The sequence below is a fragment of the Prosopis cineraria genome, unplaced genomic scaffold (genome assembly GCF_029017545.1).
Source record: "Prosopis cineraria cultivar Desert tree isolate PC_DT_omini unplaced genomic scaffold, ASM2901754v1 PC13, whole genome shotgun sequence".
In the NCBI taxonomy this organism is placed as follows: domain Eukaryota; kingdom Viridiplantae; phylum Streptophyta; class Magnoliopsida; order Fabales; family Fabaceae; genus Prosopis; species Prosopis cineraria.
Window position 1 is genome coordinate 21577305 of NW_026555344.1, and position 19665 is coordinate 21596969.

Sequence of the window (19665 nt, forward strand, 5' to 3'; positions counted from 1 at the left end):
GCATAAGTGAATGTGTATATGAATTGTGTTGTGAAAACTTGCTTGTATACATATATAATATTACATCTTACTGAGGGTGCCCTAGTGAAAGGTATATGGGTAGGCCTAGATGCCATCTCATCATATGGTCAGGTATATTTTGTAACTTATTCCACTTAAGTGTATGTGTTGAATATGAATTTCTTGTAAATTGTATATATGTGTGAACTTGACACAAATGGTGATGCGGAGTCCCATTTGGATGCTTCAATTATATTGTGATTCTTGACCATATGGTGAGGTAGAGCCTCAAATGTTAGAGTCAAAGGGTTGAAAGTGAAACAAGTTAAACTTGTATATATGTGTTTATATGTTGTGCATTATATAGGTCCACAACTGTGTAATGTGGCACTGAGAGGTCAATTTGAGTAAGTGATATGATATATATGAATTGTTAAGTTAATCAAGTGTCTATGGTCCTTTTAGACTTAGTTCAAGGACCGAAGTAGTCTAATGGGACAAGGAATGAGAATTGAGCACTTAAGGTGTAAGTTTTGAAAGAAAAAGTTACTTATTGCACCTGGATGTCTAATTTTATATCAGACCATTAGATCAAGTTTAAACTTGTTCCATTAGCTTGCATATATTGTAAGCTTCGTGTGGGTACTTAAATCACTTCAATCAGACGTCGGATGTAGAAATGGCACGCTGCAGAAGTTCGTTTTCTAAGCTATCATACCCTGCGCTACAACACATCACATAGTCAGAAACAAAGCATGTTGCTCTGTACGACATGCCACAACACATGTGGTACAAGCCATGATGCATAGCCCTTTTCGAGGTAGAGATGCTAATCTTGTTGAGTCGTATGACTGTGTTCATACTTCCGCTAGCCCTTTTATTTGAGTGTATGTTTTAATAAGTTAAGATCACGTGATTTTAAAAACAAATAAAGGACTATTACTCTAATATTATTATGTTTGTGTTTGTTGATTATATGATTGGAATGGTAAAGTTCGGAATAAGTAGGAACTTTACACATTTCATACATTACTCACACACCTGCATGCATATTTCTTTCATAATATTGCTACTTTATCGGTTAACAAATCACAATGCATATAATTATATAACATACGTGTAAACAATTTTACAAACTAACAAGTAAAAGGGTTACTCTAATTACCTTTTACTCTTACCATCAAGGGTTACCAATCACAATGGACTCCTAAAGTGTAAATTCTCATGAGAAACTTATAACATCCTGAATTTCTTAATCCTAAGTTTAGAAGTTAATCAAAGGTGAAATGGGAATTAAAGTGGGATTAGAGATTCGGATGGTTAATTGGTCTTTTGACTTGTTTGTGTGTTATATGAATAAATATGGGTGATAGAAGTACGTTTCGAGTCAAAGCAAGTATGCGTGGTGAGAATAAATCTCACTGTGCCATGCGTCACGGCTTGTGTTGCATGTGCCGTGGCGCATGGACTAGAAATTCACTTCATAAGTCATGAATTTTAGAAAATTTTAGAGGAGAGAATTTGAGAAACACATGAAACAAAGAGAGGGGAAGGACTGGGGAGCTAGGTCAATAATTTTGGAGCGGAGGAAGGTGATTCAGATCGGTAACTTGCTAGGTAAGCTAAGTATAACTCTTACCTTCCATACTACACAAATTTCTCTAAAAATAAGTTATAGGGAAATTGAATCGATGGAATTTGAGGGGTTTGATTCCTACCCAATAGTAATAAAAAGGTTCTCGAAAGTTAAATTAGAGCTTTATGACTGGTTTAGAGCTGAATGGTAGAGTTTTAAACCTAAAGGCTCAATTTTGGCCTTTAGAGAGAGAAAGTTAAGGTAAAAATCTGATTTGAGTGAAATAAGATCAATTGAAGTGATGTAAAGTAGTAATTAGGTAGTTATGGACTTAGAATGGATGAATGGAGAAGAGTTTACAGATAAATATAGCCCTAAATAGTAAAAATGAGTTTTTGGTCAAAATAGACCAAATGACTAAAATGTGTTCAGATTGGCATATTGGGCGAGTGAGTAGAGAAAGGAAGCTTGAGATAAGCTTGTACAATAGTGAAAATCCACAGATAACCTTTCTAGTGACAGAAGGGTTAAGGTAACCAAATAACTTCATTTGTTTGACTGTTTATTATAACTGTATGTTAATATACTATGTAATGCATGAAATGGTTTCGAATTAAGCATGTTTCATGGCATTGAGTAATTGTGTGTGTAAAATGACTTTTGGTCTAAATGAGCATTGAAATTGTGTCTTGTAATGTAAAGTGCTATATATATATATATATGTTATGTATAAGAAAGAGTTAAATTGTGAAAAGGGAACCTTAAATGGTTCGAGAAAGCATGATCTGAGTGGTGGGAGTTTACCCGAGTATAAGGGATGATAAATACCATATGGTAAGGTTTCTTAGTACACTGTTAGGGTGCAATGTTGGAAACAATTCTCCTTAGTACCTTGAAAGGTGCTATGTTAGAGAAGATCTCCTGAGTGCCTATTAAGGTACTGTGTTGGAGATGAAAGACTCCTTAGTATTTTTGTGATACGGGTTGGAGTCAACGATGTCCCATTGTGTGCATTGGGGCAAAACCATAATCCATATTGTGCATTGGAACATCTTTGGCCGGCTCATTCTACCACTGCAAGTGAGCTCAAGACTAATGAGAATGTACATTAGTCTGAAATAAGCCTATGGTTTCATGTCAGGGTGATTTGGATGTTTGGTTTGTAGAGATCATGCAATTATTTTATGTGATATGATGAAATATCTTGAGATAACACAGAATCCTTTAGGATTGATGAAAAGTGGAAAATGAAATGTGATATGATGTAAATACTACTTTATGTGGTTTTAATGGTATACTATGTTTACTTTCATATTGTTGCATGTGATAGCCAATAGGAGTGAGTTATTCTGTTATTGAGATTTTTATCTCACCCCCACCCCCGTGATTACATGTTTATAGGATTGGAAAGTGATTAGGCTAAGGGAAGAGAGTCTAAATCGGCTTGAGTTGTGAAACCATATACTCTGAGGTTGTGTAATGAACTAAATGGGAAGATTGTATATATAAGTGTCTATGAGTTGCTATAGTTTGCATGCATGTATTGAATTGAGCTTTTGTGAAGCCTAGCCCAATTGTTTGTGTATATATGTTGTGTGAAACAAAAATGGGCTATGACTTGGAGTATATATGTGAAATAGTTGTTTATAATTGGTGAATCTTAAGCCAAAGGATAAATTATGATAAAATGAGTAATTTGGGGGCTAAGATTGTATTGTAAATATGATTGCATGTGTATGAGTTGAGAAATAGCCAAGTGGGCTAAGTTATGCCAAGAAATGGCATAGTATGTTAAGTTAGTGAATTGTGGAAATTGGCCATAGAAGGGTCAAATTTCAATATATGAGTATGATTGTGATAATTTGTGGTCAATCAGGTGTATTAGATCCTTTTGGACTTGGTTCAATACCTAGTATGGTCTAATGAGAGAAAGGGATTGATTTGAGTGCTTGGGTGCGTAAAATTTTCAAAAAAAGTGACTTTTTGCACTCAGGTGTCTAAATTTTGATTGGACTATTAGATTGTGTCCAAACTTATCTCATTAGTTAGTATACAAGCTAAGCTTAGTGTGGGCGCTTGAATCACTCCGATCGAATGTCACATGAGAAATTGGCGCACGCCAGAAGTTTGTCATTTTTGCTGTCAAAATGACAACAGAAAAATGGACAGGTACACCGCAACGCATGGAGATGCATGCCATGGTGCATGACACAGACAGGGTGAGTATGTGGCTCTGTGCCACATGACGCACACACTGATCAAATTTTAGTTTTATTTGTGTGTTGAATTGCATGCAATTGAGATAGGAATATTGGTAGGCTATGTCCACTATGTATCTGACGTGTGCATGATTTAATTTCACTATGTTTTCTCTAATTATATTGTGATTTAATTGGTTTTATAAAATAAGTCTTCGACCAAAACTTTTGAAAAGAAATTTGATTGTCATGAATGATGTGAGAAAATGGTAACACCATAATCTTATCTTATATAAAATGAATATATGAGAGGAGGTTACACAACTTCTCCAATACTCAATCTACACAATAAAATGTGCCTCAATCAATTTCCAACATTTAGCTTAGTCACTAATTTAGCTAAGCCAAATTTTTCAATGCACAATACAACTCAATTAGCATCTTTCAAATTCAAATAATCCATTCTTTATAATCTCTAGCTTTACATGCTATTTAAATGACCATAATAATCTCCTAATTCATTTAACCAACCAATATCTTAATTTCAACCTAATTAATTAGGCTATTTTGAGCTTAAACTCTTAATGTTCAACCATTTAACTCCAAACTAGTCACAAAACCTTAGTTTCACATTTGATAGCCTTTTTTAACCCTTTCCTTTATATTCCAATTCATTAAAACTTCCTGATTCAATTTCTCAACCGATCAAATTCAAAGAAAATAGGGTAGAAATAAAACTCAGGGTTGTACGATACTTACCTGACAAGTCGCTAGTTAAAGCAAACTCCTGATAGTCGGATAATATGTGACCTAGTAGAGATGAACTCCTTCTCTTCTCTAAATACATTTTCCCTACTTATCTCTTCTAATTTCACAAGTTGATCACATTAGTTTTAAGTAATTTCTATGTAATAAGCTGCAACTCGTGCAATACTCGCCACAATACGTGGCACAGTAAGTTTATCTCACTTATGCTCATGCATTTCACCGTGGCTTGCCATTCTACTCTTCAATCCTATCAACATAACAACCAATCAACATAAAACATCAACTCAACATCCAACCCCCAATCAATCCACTAATTACTAATTTACTCCTAATTAGTAACTAGTTTTCCTTTATTAAAATTCAGGATGTTACAATTCTCTCTCCTTTGAAAGAATTTTATCCCCAAAATTCAATGCAACCACAAAGTCACCTCATAGAAATAAATGAGGGTACTACTTTCTCATGCTCTCCTCTATCTCTCACATTGCATCACCTGGAGCCATTCCTAAACAAAATACTTTTACCAATTGAATAACCTTGTTACACAAGTTTTTTTTCCTTGACATCTACTATTTGATCTAGTTCTACCTAATAAGTAAGATTCTCTTATAGTTCAACCTCTTCTAGCTCAATCACATGTGATAGATCCGGTTGATACTTCTTTAACTATGACATGTGAAATACATCATGTATTCCGAATAAAGGTGGAGGCAAAGCAATCCTATAGGCTATAAGGCCTACTCTGCTTAGTATCTAGTATGATCCCACATAACGAGGCGACAACTTCTTAGCTTATATGGACCTACCAATACTAGTCAGTAGAAAAACTCTAAAAAACACATGGTCATTAACTTCAAACTCCAATAGTCAATGTCACATATCAGCATAACTCTTCTGACGGCTCTAGGTAGCAAGAAGCTTTTGCCAAATAACTTTGATATTCTCTATGGTTTAATCCACAATATCTGGATCAATCATACTTTTTTCACCTAATTCAACCCAACACAAAGGCAATTTATACTTTCATCTATAAAATACCTTGTATGGTGCCATCTAAATACTCAAATGGAAGCTATTATTATAGGTAAACTCAGTCAAAAGCAGGTGATTGTCCTATCTACCTTTCTATTTGAGGGCACATGATCGAAGAATGTCCTTTAGAGTCTATATCATATGTTCAGTCTGTCTATCAGTTTGTGGGCGATAGGAAGTACTAAATCTCAACTCGGTACCCATTGCCCTCTACAGTGCTCCCCAGAACTTTGAAGTAAATCAAAGATCTTTATCTAAGACTATATCCTTAGGTACACTATATAGTCTTACTATCTCTTTCACATATACCTCTGTGTACTTTTCCACATCATAGATGGTCTTAATTGATAAGAAGTACACCGACTTTGTCAACTGATCCACAATAACCTATACAGAGTTATATATGGATTTTGTCCTCGGTAGATGATAGAACACATTTGTTACCCACTTTTATTTGTCAATTAGGACCATTTTATTAATGATTTATCACCTTCAAGTGTACACATTGCATTAGATTTGGAACTTTGCCTAAGTTTCTAGATTCAGTGCACTAGGGGCATTTTGGTCCAAAAAAATGAACTTTTGAGAAAATGTACAAGAAAAATTGACAAAGTGCATTTTATGTCCCGTTGATGAATGGTGAAATTATATTTTTAAAATTCATTTTAGTTTGGGAGTAATTAAATAAAAAAGTCAACACTTTCTTAAGTGTCTTAGTTTGTCCTAGTTTTTGGTTTGCCTTTGTGTGAAAATTTTTATATAATTTTGTGCAGCCTGAAACTTGGTTAATTTAATAAATTCTCCCTTCTAATTATGAATTTAATTCTGGACATGAATTAGATTTTATTATATCATATGCTATTTAATTGAATTATGTGATTTATGTGACATAGGTGGCATGTGACTTGTGCATCAATTGGGCAATTGAGGTCAACACTCCTTGAGGTCAATGGCTGATGGTTTGCACGTGAATTATGATTATTTTGAGGGATTAGATCAGCTAAAATGATGTGGATGACACATGGGAAATTAGGCACACATTGGAATCATCTACAAACCAATAGGAAGTTGCCACCTTGCAAGTGTGACAAGGCTCCCATTTACATTTTAATTTCTTTTTCCTTATTTTAATTAAGCTTCAACTGATGGGAGACACCAAGGAGCACGCCATTTTAAGCCCCAAATGGGATCCAACACATATCTCATTCATCTTCTACATTCTCTCTCTCTTGTTCATAGTGTTCTTCATTTTCTCTCTTTTGTTCTTCATTTTCCAGCACCCTAACCTCCATTTTCAGCCACCAAACCTCCACAAAACTCATACCATTCTTCTCCTCTCTTCATTTTCGTTCCATCCCTTCCATTTTCACAAGGATTGAAGCTCATTTCCATCATTCAAGAGCTATGGAGTTTGGCCTTCACAAGCAATCACTAGGGTTCTTGAAGATGAAGATTGGCTAAGTTTCTTTGTGGAATCCTAGAGAGATGAAGATGGAGGATGAGTCTTGAGCTTCAAATTGGCTAAGTTCTTTTGTTTCCTATCCTCTTCTCTTTTTACTAGATGGTTAGATTCCTTAATCTAGGGTTTAATCATCTTAGCTTATAAATTCTAATTTGAATTTGATGTTGATGTAAAGAGAGAGGATTGTTTCATTTAATTTCTTCCTTGGACACCATGACTGAATTTTGCCACTCTTTGTTTGGCACATAATCTTGTGTTTTTCAATTAGTGAATTTCTTGTGTTAATATTGCATAATCTTGTGGTGTTAATGCTTGTGTTGTTGAGTAGCTTGACATAATCTTGTGGTTGCTCAATTTATGTGTTTGACCATGGCTGTTGAGAGAGGATTTTGAGTGAATCACTTGGCTAATGTCTTCACCAATTGGTTAATTGAACTAGGGACTTTAATCTAAGACCTAGGGAGGTTAGCTAATTAGGTTAATTGGCTTTGGATAATTTTCTTAAGTCATGACAGCTTAGTCAAGAGGAAAGGGAAGCTAAACTTAGCCTAATCATGAGAAGATAATGAATCCAAAATCAACTAATCTCTAGGGTTCCATTATTGTGAAAAGGGAAGTTCATTTCACTCACTTTCACTAGCATTTTAATTACTTGCACATTAGGTAATTAGTTTAGATAATTAGCTAGGTAACTAAATTCCTACAAACTTTGGTTTATTTATTTCACTAGATAACTTTCAATTAGACTTAAAACCATTCCTTGGGAGATGACCTAGGGTTGGCCCTATATTGCATTAGGGTTAGCTTTAGTGTAATTTTGAGGATAAGCGACTAATTTCCTATCAAAATTTTGGCGCCGTTGTCGGGGAATGGTTTAAGTTTAATTCTAAGGTTGTTTAGTACTTAATTTATATTTTTAGTGTTCCTAGAAAATTTTTTGAAAAATTATAAAAATTTGTGTTTTGTGTTTTGTTTTTGTGTGTTTTGAGTGTTTTTGTTCTGTTTTAGAAAAAAAATAGTGCAATTTTCATTGGTTTGGTGTAGAGTTGATGATACTCTGTTTCTAGTGTCTCTGCTTGAAATTGAAAAATTAACTGGGAACGAATTTGAGGAAATTTAAACTTTAAATTTATTTCATTGAAAGATCTATATCTTAGCTTCATTTTAAAATTTGTTTGGTCAATTTTGGACGTGGGATGTGTCCTGTGAAAATTTTACAATTTAACAAGGTCCAGAGAGCCTTTACAGAGGACTCCTAAAACCCTGTTTCAACTTTGAGTTTTCAAATCTCCCTCTCTGTGCATTCAAATTGATTGATTCCAGTTTCATTTTTCTTATCACTGTCTTATCTTTGTTTCTTGTGTTTAGCATTTTCTTCAATTTTTCCATTTTCCTATTTGAAAGTTTGTTAGAAGCTCTGAAGGTCTTCTGGACGAAATCTTGTTTCTCCAGACCTGTGAACCAACTTGTGAAAAATTCTAGGAACGATTGGGAGGGATTTGTAATCTGAAATTTTTATATAATTTTTCTGAATATCTCTTGTGTATCTCATAAAAGTTTAGGCGAATTTCTCATATGGATTGGCTGCTAAAAAATCCATAAGTTCACTGTCTCCAGAAGCCTACTGTGCAAATTTCAGAATTGTCAAAGCTTCTTGATTGAGCATTTCTAACTCTCTTTCTACTTGTTTGGTGTTATTTTTTTTCATTTTGTTGCTATTGAGTATATTAAAAAAAAGAAAAAAAATTATTTCTCTTGCTTTTGTGTGTTTTAAATTGTTTCGTGTTGATTTGCATTTTAGTTTATCTTGTTCTTTGTTCTTAATTTTCTTGAGCTTAATTAGTGCATGACCCGAAGAAAACATACCTCTTTTGTTGAATTAGATCCAGAAATTGAAAGGACTATTTCTAGATTGAGAAGATCACAACCTATTCTTGATTCTCATTTGGTTTGTAATTCAACAATGGAAGGTATCTTAGGACATGAGCATGTGCATAATGAGGGCATGGGAATGGGAATGAGAATTTGCATGATGATGGCCATGTTAATAATGAATTTGAAGGCTTGCATAACCCTAGAGAGGAGAGGAGCATTAGGCAATTAACTCAACCTAATTGGCATGATAATCCTTATGGCTTATATGTTCCTCCTACTAATGTTCAATTTGAAATTAAATCCTCTTTGATTAATGCATTGCCTAAATTTCATGGGTTACCGGGAGAGGATTGCCATAGGTTTTTGCATACTCTCCTATTGGTTTGTGATACTATGAAGCCTATGCATGTAAATGTTGATGATGTTCAAGCTAAGGCTTTTGTATTTTCTCTTGAAGGTTTAGCAAAGGAGTGGTATTTCAACTACCCTTCTTATGTGAAAGTAAGCACATGGGCCGAGCTAAGAAGACTCTTCTTAGATAAATTCTTTCCAAATTCCAAGGTCACCAATTTGAGGAAACAAATCTATGGGGTCCAACAAGGAGAGGATGAGAGTCTCTATGAGTATTGGACTAGATTCCAAGGCCTTTTGGCTAAATGCCCACACCATCAAATTTCTAGTGAGAATTTAGTCCAATATTTCTATGAGGGCTTGATTCCAAGAGACAAAGTTAACATTGATGCCGCTAGTAGTGGATGCTTAATTGACCTCACTTCCTTAAAGGCTTGGGAACTAATTGACAAGATGGCTTCAAGTGGTGCTCAATACTCTACAAGGGAAAAGAGAAATGTGAATATGGTAGGTTCTTCAATTCTTAATGATTCATATGTGGACTTGCTAGCTGCCAAGATTGGGAGAATGTTGGCTCCACAAATATCTCAAGTGAGCAATGTAAGTACTTCTCAAGCACTTGTCCCTTATTCTTGTACTTTTTGTGACTCACCTATGCATGTAGAAAGCAATTGTCCTATTAAGTTTGAACAAGTAAATGCTATCTACAATGGAAAACAATCCTATGGTGGGAGGCAAGGGCAAGGAGCTTATTCTAATACTTACAACCCTTCATGGAGAGACCATCCTAATTTCTCCTATTCAAATCCAAATGTGGCTTTACAAGACAATCAACAAAGAGGATCCTATCAAAACACCTTTGGCCATGACCCTCTACCTCATTTGTCTCAAGGTAGCTCTTCTCAAAGCTACAATCCAAGTGGTAATTCTCTTGTACCTTCTTCTAATTCTTATAGTGATAGGAGGCTTGTTCCAATTGAGAGTTCTTCTAATTCGAACTCTTCTAATGATGTGAATGTGTTACGTAAGCAGTTGATTGAAATGAACTCTTTGTATAAAAACATGTATGATGGCTTAGGGAACAAGGTAGAGAGTATGGGTAACAAGTGTGAGAACATGAACTCTAAAATTGATGCCCTTACTTCTCAAATGAATATGCTTGCTAACCAATTAAGTGCAGCCAATGCTCAAGCCTCTACATTACCATCCAACACCGTTGCTAATCCTAAAGCTAATCTTAATGCTATCACATTAAGGAGTGGCAAGGAGTTGGGAGAAAGAGTGCAAGAAGACAAAAGACAAGGGAAGGCCGAGAAGCCCTCTTAAATTCTTCAATTGATGTTAATGTTTCTAGTTCTTCTTTTGCTCCTAATAATGCATCTTTTTGTAGAGATGATGAGGATGAAAACATTGAGGAGATCATATGTGAGCAACCACCATCTAAGGTGAAAAGGGGACTATGGCCGAGTTGTTTAGTAAGGAAAAAGAGAGAGAGGCCGAGCAAAGTGAAACAAGAAAGGAGAGTTCAAGGAAGGAAGAAGGAAAGCAAAGTCAAGAGATTATGAAGAAGCTTCCTTTTCCACAAGCACAAGTGGTCCCTAAGCAAGTGAAGGGACAATTTGATCAAGAGGTATATGATTTCTTCCATAAGATTCATGTTAATGTACCCTTGATGGATGTAGTTAAGAACTTTCCTAAGTATGCCAAATTTTTGAAAGATTGTTGTACAAATAAAAGAAAATTTAGGCCTAATGCAAGGGTACAATTACCCTCATCTGTGAGTGCTATCATGAAGCCTCAACTCCCTATAAAATGTGAGGACCCCGGTTCCTTCACAATTCCATGCAAGATTGGCAACACACATTTTTCTCATGCATTGATAGACTTAGGTGCAGCCATTAATGTTATGCCTCTTTCAATTTATCATGCCTTGAGTCTTGATTGCATGCATAAGACACCTATGATATGCCAATTAGCGGATAGAAGTGTTAGAAGACCACATGGAGTAGTAGAAGACTTGTTGGTTTGTGTTAAAGGTCTATTATTTCCTGTGGATTTCTATGTGCTTGATATGTCAAAAGAAGGGAGTGGGGATGATATTTTGATTTTAGGAAGGCCATTTATGAGGACTGCCCGTACATTGATTGACATGGAAAAAGGTAGTTTGATTTTGAAATGTGGAGAGGATCATGTTATTTTTAATATATATGAAGCAATGAAACATCCTTTTGAGGATTATTCTTTGTTAGGTGTAAGTTCCATTGAGTTATTGCTTCATGATGCTTGTGAGTCTCACATGCTTGATTCTTTCTCACATGTTGATGATGATTTGTCTCTTGTTACTACTACATGTATTGATGGATGTAGTTGTCCTATTTGTTTAGAGATTGATGCATGCTTGAATGATGCAACTACTTCTTCTCATGATTTGTTTAAAATATCTCCTATGCTTGATCTTGAAATGCTTGAGAAGGGTATATCTTCTTGTGTTGTAGGTACTAAAGCCATTAAGGCCGAATCTATGAGTTTTTCTCCACTCGAGCTTGATGTTCTTAGGATTCCCAAGCTATTGGAGGAAAATTCTACACTTTCACATGTCGAGGCCGTGGCTCAAGTCCAAGCACTTGAGGACAAGTTGCAAGAAAAGGGGGAGGCTGTAAAGAAAGAAGAGGAGAAATCAAAAACAAGTGAGAAGCCTAAAAGACAAGATAGTACCATGGAATATTCCACCAAATTAGACTTGAAGAAGCTCATTCCCTCTTGTGTAGAGCCACCTACCTTGGAGTTGAAGCCTTTACCATCCAATCTCAAGTATGCATATCTCATTGAGAATGAGAAGCTTCCGGTAATAATTTCTAACTCTTTATCTCTTGAGGAAGAAAATGCATTACTTGATGTGTTGAGAAAGAACATACATGCTATTGGTTGGACTTTGGCTGACATTCCTGGTATTGACCCTATTGTGTGCACACATAAAATTTTTCTTGAGGACAATGCTAAGCCCATTAGGCAACCACAAAGGAGACTTAACCCATTGATTTTAGATGTGGTAAAGAAAGAGGTTGTTAAGCTACTTAGTGCTGGGATCATCTATCCTATAGCTGACAGTGAGTGGGTGTCTCCAACCCAAGTTGTACCTAAGAAAGGGGGGATTACTGTGGTAAAAAATGAGAAAGGAGAGCTTGTTCCAACTAGAGTTCAAAATGCTTGGAGAGTGTGCATAGACTATAGGAAGCTCAATAATGTGACTAGGAAGGACCATTTTCCTTTGCCTTTTATTGATCAAATGCTTGAGAGATTGGCTTCCAAGTCCCATTATTGCTTCCTAGATGGGTTTAGTGGGTATTTTCAGATTCCATAGCTCCTAGTGACCAAGATAAGACTACCTTTACATGCCCCTTTGGTACATTTGCCTATAGGAGGATGCCTTTTGGTCTTTGCAATGCACCTGGTACTTTTCAAAGATGCATGATGTCCATATTTTGTGATTTTATTGAACATTGCATGGAAGTCTTTATGGATGATTTTACTGTGTATGGTGAGTCCTTTGATTCATGCTTGCATTCTTTAGATAAAGTGCTTGGTAGGTGCATTGAAAAGAAGCTTGTGCTTAACTTTGAAAAATGCCATTTCATGGTAGATAAAGGAATTGTTTTAGGCCATTTGATTTCTTCCAATGGCATAGAGGTGGATAAGGCCAAAGTAGATGTGATTGCTTCTTTGCCATATCCTGTTTGTTTGAAAGATTTGAGATCATTTTTGGGACATGCAGGCTTTTATAGGAGATTTATAAAGGGGTTTAGTGAAATTGCTTTGCCTATGTCTAAACTCTTACAAAAAGATGTTGATTTTGTTTTTGATGATGCTTGCAAAAGGAGTTTTGACACTTTGAAAAGCATGCTCATTTCCCCTCCCATTCTTAAAGCCCCAAATTGGTCTTTGCCTTTTGAGTTGTCATGTGATGCTTCTAATTTTGCTGTGGGAGCTATGCTTGGTCAAAGAGAGGGCAAGTTATCATATGTGATTGCTTATGCATCTAGGACCCTAGATTCAGCTCAGGTTAATTACACCACAACTGAGAAAGAGTTGTTTGCTATTGTTTTTGCACTTGATAAGTTTAGATCATATCTTCTTAACTCTAAAGTTGTTGTGTACACTGACCATGCTGCTGTGAGGTACTTGTTTAAGAAGACAGATTCTAAGCCTCGCTTGATTCGATGGGTGATCTTGATGCAAGAATTTGATGTGGAGATAAGGGATAGGAGTGGTTCTACCAATCAAGTAGCGGATCATTTGTCTAGACTACCTCATTTAAAAGCTACTATGGTAAACTCTAACCCTACTATTCCTTGTGATTCATTTCCTGATGAGGCATTGTGTGCCATTTCATCTAAGCCTCCATGGTATGCCTCTTTTGCTAACTATATTGAGTGTGGAGTCTTGCCTCCTTGTGCTTCACGTTTTGCCATTGAAAAATTGAAAAGAGAGTCTAGATTTTACATTTGGGAACCACCTTTGATGTGGAAGATTTGTAGTGATAAAGTGATTAGGAGGTGTGTTGATGATGTTGATGTGCCTTCTATTCTTGAATTTTGTCACTCTCATGCATGTGGTGGTCATTTTAGCTCAAATAAGACAGCTAGGAAGGTTTTAGATTGTGGATTGTATTGGCCTAGCTTGTTTAAAGACTCTTATGAATTTTGTAAAGCATGCTTGAAATGTCAAAAGGTTAGTAGTTGGGGTAAGAGACATGAAATGCCTCAACAACCCATTTTATTTGTGAGATTTTTGATGTTTGGGGCATTGACTTCATGGGTCCCTTTCCACCATCCTTTAGTTTTGAGTACATATTACTTGGTGTTGATTATGTTTCAAAGTGGATTGAAGCCATTCCTACTAGAACTTGTGATGCTAAGATTGTTTTGAAGTTTCTCAAATCTAATATTTTTTGTAGGTATGGAGTTCCTAAGGCCTTGGTAAGTGACCAAGGATCCCACTTTTGCAACAAGATGATGAAGGCTCTCTTGGCTAAATATGGGGTGCATCACAAAATCTCTACACCGTATCATCCCCAAACTAATGGCCAAGCCGAAGTATCAAATAGAGAAGTCAAGAAGATCCTAACCAAGGTGGTGAACACAAATAGGAAGGATTGGTCTTTACACTTAGAGGATGCTTTGTGGGCTTATCGGACCGCTTATAAGACTCCCATTGGCATGTCTCCTTTTCGATTGGTATATGGAAAGGCTTGTCACCTCCCTGTGGAGATAGAGCATAGGGCCTATTGGGCCATCAAGAAACTCAACTTGGATTTCCATCTTTCGGCTAAGGAGAGATTTCTTCAAATGCAAGAACTTGAGGAGCTTAGGTTGGATGCCTATGAGTCTTCTAGGATCTATAAGGAGAAAACAAGGATCCTTCATGACAAGCTAATCTTGAGGAAAAAGTTCCAAGAAGGAGATCAAGTCCTCTTGTTCCAAACAAGGTTTATTCATAAGCATGCCAAGTTGAAGTCTAAGTGGGAGGGACCATATCTAGTGACCAAGGTGTTTCCCTATGGGGTTTTGCAACTCTTGAATAAAGCCACGGGTTCCACCATGCAAATCAATGGTCACCTATGCAAGCTCTACAAAGATGCCAAATCACTTCAAAAGGAGGAGGACTTCTCTCAACATGTTTTTGAACCACCATGATAAGGTTGTATCTCTCCAACCTTGAGCTTTTACTTTCCTTTAATTGATATATTTAATGATAGGTATAGTTCAAGTGTGGGGGAGATGAACCTAGTAGAAAATTAGAGTTTATTTGCTTTATTTGACTTCTTTGTTTTGTGTTTTAGTTTGAAAAAAAAAATTCTGCAACACACTTTTGTTATGCATTCATTATTGATCTCACCTTATTTTATCACTAGTCTATACATACATTGAGGACAATGCATGATTTAAGTGTGGGGGAGAGAAATAAACATTTTGTTTTGTTTGTTTGGTTTTGCAAAAAAAAAAAAAAATAAAAAAAATTGCTTTGTTTTGTTTTGTTTGTTTGAGGTTACTTAATTACCTAGCTCTTAAATGGATATTTTGATTCTTGAGATGTGGTAATTTTTAGGATTGAATAGGTGTGAAGTGAATATTCTTTTACCTTGAATTAATGGATTAGAGTGGCATATTACCCTTTCATGGAAGAGGCTAAACACTCATGTGTGATTAATTCCTTAGTGATGTTACCCTCTAGAATTTGTTTCACTTCTTAATTAAGACCACATATCTCGCACTTGTTTGATAGGAGATGAGAGATGGCATTCATAAAAAATAGCCAAAAGCCAAATAGCCAACCTATTATCATTTATTATCCTTTGTTAGCCACTTTGAGCCTTTGGTTTGATTCTTAAAAAAATATATATATATTCACCCTATTTTTCCCCAAGGAATGCATGTTACACTTTTATATGTCTTTTTAATATTCATTGCATGTCCTAGATCAAATGAGTGGATGCCTATTATTATTTTTCTATCCATTACTCTTTATCCTTTATTGCTACACCATTACATCCATTACTTCCATTGTTTTCAAAGAGTTAGGGGCAACCAAAAAAAAAAACAAAGATAGATTTGAAAAAAAAAATATAGTCAAAAAGAAAAGAAATAAAGTTGCTAGAAAAAGAAACAAAAAGAAGAAGAGAAAAAAAAAAAAGAAAAAAAAAAGTTGCCTAGCTCATCCATTCCATTTGTTTTATTATTTCTTATCATTTCTTTCCATCCTCATTGTGTTAAGGTGTTCACTCAATTGAGTTAGGTTATGCTTTGCATATTAAGGGGATATATCTTGATTTAGCATTATTTTGATGCTAACCCTATTTTTTTTATATACATGCATTTCTTAGACATCCTTTCATTACCTATATCACAACCTAATAAATCCACTTGATTCTTGATTGCAAGTGCTATTTAGTGATGGAGATGTAGAAGGGTTACAAATTCATAGTAGGGTTTATCCTAAGAAATTTTGAGTGAAATTTAATACCTTATACACTTTGAGTGATGAGAGCAAACACTTAACCTAGAGAGCTTACTCTTTGACACTCTTATTTCTTTGCCTTATTAGTTTCTTTTGGGACCTTTTTCACTTGATTTTGCCCGGAGTGCAAAAGCTAAGTGTGGGAGAATTGATAGAACACATTTGTTACCTACTTTTATTTGTCAATTAGGACCATTTTATAATGATTTATCACCTTCAAGTGCACACATTGCATTAGATTTGGAACTTTGCCTAAGTTTCTAGTTCAGTGCACTAGGGGCATTTTGGTCCAAAAAATGAACTTTTGAGAAAATGTACAAGAAAAATTGACAAAGTGCATTTTATGTCCAGTTGATGAATGGTGAAATTATATTTTTAAAATTCATTTTAGTTTGGGAGTAATTAAATAAAAAAGTCAACACTTTCTTAAGTGTCTTAGTTTGTCCTAGTTTTTGGTTTGCCTTTGTGTGAAAATTTTTATATAATTTTGTGCAGCCTGAAACTTGGTTAATTTAATAAATTCTCCCTTCTAATTATGAATTTAATTCTGGACATGAATTAGATTTTATTATATCATATGCTATTTAATTGAATTATGTGATTTATGTGACATAGGTGGCATGTGACTTGTGCATCAATTGGGCAATTGAGGTCAACACTCCTTGAGGTCAATGGCTGATGGTTTGCACGTGAATTATGATTATTTTGAGGGATTAGATCAGCTAAAATGATGTGGATGACACATGGGAAATTAGGCACACATTGGAATCATCTACAAACCAATAGGAAGTTGCCACCTTGCAAGTGTGACAAGGCTCCCATTTACATTTTAATTTCTTTTTCCTTATTTTAATTAAGCTTCAACTGATGGGAGACACCAAGGAGCACGCCATTTTAAGCCCCAATGGGATCCAACACATATCTCATTCATCTTCTACATTCTCTCTCTCTTGTTCATAGTGTTCTTCATTTTCTCTCTTTTGTTCTTCATTTTCCAGCACCCTAACCTCCATTTTCAGCCACCAAACCTCCACAAAACTCATACCATTCTTCTCCTCTCTTCATTTTCGTTCCATCCCTTCCATTTTCACAAGGATTGAAGCTCATTTCCATCATTCAAGAGCTATGGAGTTTGGCCTTCACAAGCAATCACTAGGGTTCTTGAAGATGAAGATTGGCTAAGTTTCTTTGTGGAATCCTAGAGAGATGAAGATGGAGGATGAGTCTTGAGCTTCAAATTGGCTAAGTTCTTTTGTTTCTTATCCTCTTCTCTTTTTACTAGATGGTTAGATTCCTTAATCTAGGGTTTAATCATCTTAGCTTATAAATTCTAATTTGAATTTGATGTTGATGTAAAGAGAGAGGATTGTTTCATTTAATTTCTTCCTTGGACAGCCATGACTGAATTTTGCCACTCTTTGTTTGGCACATAATCTTGTGTTTTTCAATTAGTGAATTTCTTGTGTTAATATTGCATAATCTTGTGGTGTTAATGCTTGTGTTGTTGAGTAGCTTGACATAATCTTGTGGTTGCTCAATTTATGTGTTTGACCATGGCTGTTGAGAGAGGATTTTGAGTGAATCACTTGGCTAATGTCTTCACCAATTGGTTAATTGAACTAGGGACTTTAATCTAAGACCTAGGGAGGTTAGCTAATTAGGTTAATTGGCTTTGGATAATTTTCTTAAGTCATGACAGCTTTAGTCAAGAGGAAAGGGAAGCTAAACTTAGCCTAATCATGAGAAGATAATGAATCCAAAATCAACTAATCTCTAGGGTTCCATTATTGTGAAAAGGGAAGTTCATTTCACTCACTTTCACTAGCATTTTAATTACTTGCACATTAGGTAATTAGTTTAGATAATTAGCTAGGTAACTAAATTCCTACAAACTTTGGTTTATTTATTTCACTAGATAACTTTCAATTAGACTTAAAACCATTCCTTGGGAGATGACCTAGGGTTGGCCCTATATTGCATTAGGGTTAGCTTTAGTGTAATTTTGAGGATAAGCGACTAATTTCCTATCAGTAGACCAGACATAAAGTCCATTAATATGCTGTCCCATTTCCACTAAGGAATCTCTAGGAATTGAAGCATTCTAGCCAATCTTTGATGCTCAATCTATACCTTCTAACACATGAGACACTGGCTCACAAACTTAGTAATATCCCGTTTCATACCTTGCCACCACCAATGCTTCTTCATGTCATAATACATCTTAGTCATACTAGGATCCATCATATATCTGTTCAGGTGAGCGTCTTCCAAAAGTCTCTATCTAATTCCCTTATCTGCAGGTATATAGATTCAATCTTTATATAAGATGAACCTATTATCACTAAACTAAAATAAGGTAGTGCGACCCTCTTCTATATCCTTTCGAACACTCGATAAGAACTTGTCTTTCAATTAAGTTACCTATATCTCTTTCTAGAATTCATTAAAGATAATTGTCCAGTGAAATGTATTTAGAGTAAAATCTAATGCCTCAAGCTGCACTTCTAACAAAGATAACAACTAATGTTCTTGAACCATCATTCTAGCCACATGCAGCGACTTCTGACTCAAAGCATCTACCATGAGATTGGCTTTCTCTGGATAGTACTTAAACTCAATGTTATAACCTTTTAAGAATTCCATCCATTTCCTCTGCTACATGTTAAGCTCTTTTTGATCCACAAGATATTTTAAACTCTCATGATCACTGCGTACATTAAACTCTACTCCATAGAGATAAAGTCACTAGATCTTAAGTGTAAAAAACCACAGATGCTAACTCCAAGTCAAGTGTCAGATAGCTCTCCTTGAGAGGCCACAACTGTTTAAACATATTAAGCCATAACTCGGTCTTCTTGTATTAACACACATCCCAAACCCTTCAAAGAAGCATCTTTATAAATCTTATAAGGCAACTGTAGATCAAGAATAATTAACACCAGTGCCAAGGTTAGCTTTTCTTTAGGCTTTATAAAAGTAGCTTCACACCTTTCATCCTAAATGAAAGGTTGATCCTTTCCCATTAATTACGTTAAAGGGATAACAATCTATGAAAATCCTTGAATAAACCTTCGATAATATCCAGCCAAACCCAAAAAACTTTACACCTCAGTTACTGAATCTAGTCTTTTCCATTATAATACCACATCTATTTGTGAGGGTCTACTAAAATACCCTTAGCTGACACCACGTGTTTGAGAAATCGCACTTCTCATAGCCAAAATTCACACTTACTTAACTTGATATACAAGTGGTTATCTCTCAAAATCCTCGACACAGTCCGTAAATGCATCGCACGCTTTTCCTCATCCTTAGAATATATTAGTATGTCATTTAAAAACACGACAACAAATTAATCCAAGAAGGGATGGAATAAATGATTTATGTAG

General features: G+C 35.4%; 1 non-coding gene across 1 annotated transcript; it reads right to left on the reverse strand.

The window, feature by feature from the left end:
- Positions 1-9478: 9478 nt before the first annotated feature.
- On the reverse strand, positions 9479-9585 carry LOC129291919 (small nucleolar RNA R71). The gene has a single exon (XR_008588813.1). It is a non-coding gene; the product is annotated as a small nucleolar RNA R71 (small nucleolar RNA).
- Positions 9586-19665: the final 10080 nt, after the last annotated feature.